This window comes from Camellia sinensis, chromosome 5 (genome assembly GCF_055761805.1).
Source record: "Camellia sinensis isolate YWXY chromosome 5, ASM5576180v1, whole genome shotgun sequence".
NCBI lineage: Eukaryota > Viridiplantae > Streptophyta > Magnoliopsida > Ericales > Theaceae > Camellia > Camellia sinensis.
The window spans coordinates 11,771,708-11,776,793 of NC_138965.1; the positions used below are offsets into that span (position 1 = coordinate 11,771,708).

Genomic DNA, 5,086 nt, shown 5'->3' on the forward strand with positions numbered 1-5,086 from the left:
ACGGACTTAAAATAACTACATCATAGAAGACAACTGGTAAAAAGTTAATATATACTGGTAACTAACTGCCCCTTATAAATCCATATTTATATTTATTATTGGTTGAGGGAAGTTTGACAGGAATTCTGTAGTTTTCTGTTTGTTTATTTTTAAGCCATTCTGCTTATTTGTTTCAATAGTAGATGATCCCTCGCTGCCATTCAATTCCTACCATTCATCTTCACTCTAATAATATTCTTGCTTTTAATCGAACGAAAATAACAGAGGTAAGTTTCCAACAGTTCATTCTTAAAGAAGAAGTTCAATGCAACACAGGAACTTCTTACTGTTAAGGGTGCATTTTATCTTTCTTAATCTGTAGTCATGATTTTGTTGTTGAAGTTGTTTCTTTCCCTTGAAGGAGTTTCCGGCATTCCTTAAATATTCTTTATTTTCCTGGTGCTTACTAAAGCTACTTCTTATGTAATTTAACCTGTGCAGCTCAATGATTCGATTAAAGATGAAATATCAGCAAACCAGCGAATGATTCCTCCCAGCAATTCCCTTATGGTCTGAACAGTGCTTTAATCAATATTGAAGATATTGACCTTTTTCTGTAATGCTTTTAGCTACTCCGGTTTCTTTTACTTCAGTGTTTTTTTATTTTTCATTTTGGATTTATTTTTCTTCTTAAACATGATATTATATCTGTTTTTTTGGATATGATATTTCTGCACTAAAAAGTATAAATAACATTTTATTAAATCAAAATTTCTCTTTTAGGTAATAAAATGTTTTTGGAAACAGAAGAAAATGAAGAATTAATAAAGTTTTCTTTACTTTTTGCATGTTTTTTCGTAAAAAGTTAAAAAATCATACAAAACATACTAATTTTTTTGACTTTATAGTTTAGTCAAAAAATCCAAAGTTACTGAAATATTAGTAGAAACAATTATTTGGTGGGGACAACTTTATGTGGTGTTCCAACTTGGTTCTCATTGGTCAAAATAGGAATCTTTATTTTAACCTTGTCTTGGCTCCTGAATTATGTGAACTGGAACATGGCTTGGGCCATCTCCAGCCCCGTACTCACATTCTTACTCAAATTTGATAAAAACTTGGTCAAAATATCATTTTGATATAGCGTACTCCAATGGCCAAAATCAAATTTTGAGTATAAATTTGAGTCAAAATTCGACAAGTGGCACAATTGTAAATTTAGAAGCTATTGTATCACCCAAAATTGTCTTTAGAAATTTGAGTTAAAAAAGGGCCCCCCTAACTTGGGTCAAAATTTGAGTAAAACTAAGTTTGGTATTTGAGTGAAGGTGTGGAGAGAGATTCTGATAATTTTTACTTGAATTTAAATTTGATATGGGTAAAGGATAAGGATTGGAGATACCCTCAGTTGAGTTGTCGAAAGTGCTTTTCACTGTTTATTTCCTTTTTAGTTTTTCAAATGAGAAGGCACAATACATTGCATTCATGGTTCATTATATATATCGTGTTTCCCATACCTCTCTTCACACCAAATTGAGGGTTTGATGTTTAATTAATGTGTTATTAAGAATATTTATGGCGGATTGCATAGAGGGCTGTTGCATCTTTGGCAGAGATGGTTATCAATTGCTTGTGCCAGAACTGTTGTAGGCAAAGATAAGGAGCTCTTTCTTGGAGAATTGGGCATTTCTTACTTGTCTGCTGCTCCCCACAACGTGAGTCCTTCCATTTTACATTTTTCATGATTCTCATCATGGGTTTTGCATGAATTGATGCTTCCTTTGATTTGATTATATATGCTTCAAACCAACTTCAATTGTGTATTTTGTTATCTTGCAAATTTGGGTTTGTTGAATTTTGCATTGGTTTGCTCATTTATGATAGTGTTCTTTTCATGGTGAAAATCCTTTATAAAATATCAACACTTAGAGGTTATTACCATTTGGCTTTTCCAATATACGCATCTGTACCTTACTCGCCAATTAATTTTTATATCACGTGGTGTCAGATTGTTATTTTCAAATCCCTTTTCACATTTCAACAGTATTACTCACATGCTCTGGCATATGATACAAACCATGAAGCATTGGTGTCGCACTTCAATACTAGCAGTGTAGCACAAACTTATCATGTGCAGAATAATATCAATTTAAAGAACAACATGAGAATAAGAAAAAAGATACCATGAACTCAACATGTATCAAAACTTGATAAATTCAAAGTACCCACCACATATGCGTTGAGCAGACGTCAATGAAAACCAGGTTTGAAAACTATTTGTTACCTTCATTATAAGGTTGTTTATCTCATTTTCATTTATTTAAACTCGATTCTAGGATTGCCACTTATTAGATGTTGGGGGATTTGAAATCAGAATTTTCCTAGTGTCCCATACTCAGAATGCCTCTGTTTCTACTTTCTTTTCCATGATATATATGAATTAGATGCAGAAAAGTAGGTCGGTTATTTTAGAAGTGCAAAATGAAAGGCGTGAAATATATGCATAGCCAATTTCTCATTGGAAATAGGCTACCTTTTGTAGAAGAAACCTTTTATTTAAACATAGGACATAAAAAAAGAGTCTTTCATGTGCTTAAGACATGAATTCTTGACCTCTTAGTCTTAATGAGGTGCAAGCTGATATATCTCGATTTGAGTATTCATCTATCTAAAAAAATACAAAACCTATTTATATCGTAAAAATTCAACCTAAACTCAATGTCAGTAGCCTTAGGCCAAATTTTGTAAGTTGTCCTACATCATTCTCAAAATATGATTCATAAATCTTCTGTATAAGAATGACTCTCAAAATATGATGGCCATGCATAGTGAATTTGTTACTTTGGCTGCCAACAGTTCATCTGGGAAACCGTGAAAGAGGTACTTGCTAATAGGGGGAATGCTTAGCAGTTACAGTAGAAGAGACATGAGTGAACGAGAAAACATTGGCTACTAAGGACTGTTTGGGTCTAAATAAAACATTGGTTGCTTTCTTGTTTGCCACATGTATTAGTAATTATGGATAACTACTTTCTGAGTCTTCAAACATATTTTATCACTACTTTTAATCTTAAATGTTATTAGTGATTACTGTTATTCACATGCATTTGGAACTTTATGTTGTTCGATACTATTGGACTAAATGTATTGATATTTTGTATAGCAATAAGTGCTGCTACTTGTTTCCATGGATATGCTATTTTTTAAAAAATGCATACAAAATGTCATCTTTTCAATCAACACTTCAACCATGTGTAAGAGTATAATGGAAAAAGTACTGAAGAAGATGAATAATTTAATTCACTCACCATAACCTCTGATGTTTTTGCATGAAACTATCAAGTTTTGCATGCATTTCTGGTACTAATGGGTGCAATTTTTTTTGTAGATGGCTTTTGGTGTGGACTTGTGAATATTCTATTTTTGTGTAGGGAAGACAATTTACACTTTTGTATAATCCTATTATTTTTTCATCCCCTGCTTTACATGTGTGGATTAATATTAATCATACAGATAATTTTTGGCATGGTACATATTACTTTTTGGCATCGAACAGATAATTATTAGCGTGGTATATAGATTACTTTTTGTAGTGGTACAAATTATTGGTAATTTGTACCATGCCAAATGGTAGCGAATATATTTTTTGTGTACCGGGACATGTTTTTTGTATGATTTTCTATTTTGTATGAAATTATTAATTTATGTTGGAATATACTTAGTTTGTATGAAATTTGACATTAAAAGTTTTTCCTTTTTGGATGGTTGGAAGTGAAATAGATGCAGATTATGAAATAGTTGATAACATATGCATTGTTTTGTTTATATACATAATACAGGTTGCATGGAATACATACAGGTTGTGGACAAATTAATTAAAAAAAACACAAAATGATGTTTTTTGGTGACTGAACAATTGGTAGCTAAAAAAGAAGTAAATAATTATAGTTATTAAATAGTTAGTAGTTGAAAAAAAAAATGAAAAATAATTTTTTGGTGACTAAATATTTAGTAACAAAAAAAAAAAAAGACTTTAGGCGATTAAAATTTTAGTAGTTAAAAAGAAAAAAAAAATGAAAAAAAAAATTTGTGACTACATATTTAGTAACAAAAAAACTAAAACTTTAGTTGCTGAAAAAAAAATAAAATGAAAAAAAAATTGGTGATTAAATATTTAGTAACCAAAAAATAAAAAATAAAAAAGGCTTTAGGAGATTAAAGCATTTAGTAGGTAAAATAAATTAAGATGAGCAAAAAAAAATTTTGGCAACTAAATATTTGTCGTCTAAAATAATTGTCCTAATAAACTTTATTTGAAAGCTTTTGGCGATCAAAAAATTAGTTGCCAATAGGAAATTTTTGGTGACTAAACTTTTTTTAGTCGTCAATTATCTTTCCTGACAATCATTCAACGAATAATCTAGCGATCAAAATTTTTAATCGACAAAAATAATCAGCGACTAAAGAGGACTTTTGCCAACTAGACTTGTCAAGATGAGAAGTATAAAAATCTCAATCAAAGGACATTGAGGATGAGATAAGATAAGGATAGATCAACGGTAGCGCAAGTCATTTTACCGATCAAACAATTGATGTTTGGGCAACGAGCAATGTAGTGTAGGGATTTGCAAATGTCAAAATAACAATTAAATCTTTCTAAGAAAATATTTCATGGGAAGCGATACTCAGTAATGATACACAACAATAAAAAGAGGCCCCGTTTGGGGACTTACCTTTTTAGCCAAAAAGTCAAAAAGTTACCTTTTTAGCCAAAAAGCCAACAACTCATACCAAAAAGTCAAAGATTCTCTTTTCTCTCTACTTTTTGCACATCTTTTCGTAATTAGCCAAAAAGTCATCACAAACATATAAATTTTTTTTACCTACTTTTTTAACCAAATAGTCAAAAAGTTACTAAATTAGCCTGTTCCCAAACGAGGCCGAGATGTACAAATAATTGCCAACACTATACCAAATTCCATTCCCATAAGCACATATTACTGACTTCATCATTGGAGATTTCTTCGACTCAAAATTTATTGGAGTAATGCAGATTCTAATAAGTACTAATCATTTACCACTCTGTATCAAATCGTAACAAAACCTT

General features: G+C 30.9%; 1 long non-coding RNA gene across 1 annotated transcript; it reads left to right on the forward strand.

The window, feature by feature from the left end:
• The first annotated feature begins 1,276 nt into the window (after positions 1 to 1,276).
• On the forward strand, positions 1,277 to 3,694 carry LOC145790430 (uncharacterized). Its single transcript, XR_014329116.1, has 2 exons — positions 1,277 to 1,694; positions 3,368 to 3,694. It is a non-coding gene; the product is annotated as an uncharacterized LOC145790430 (long non-coding RNA).
• Positions 3,695 to 5,086: the final 1,392 nt, after the last annotated feature.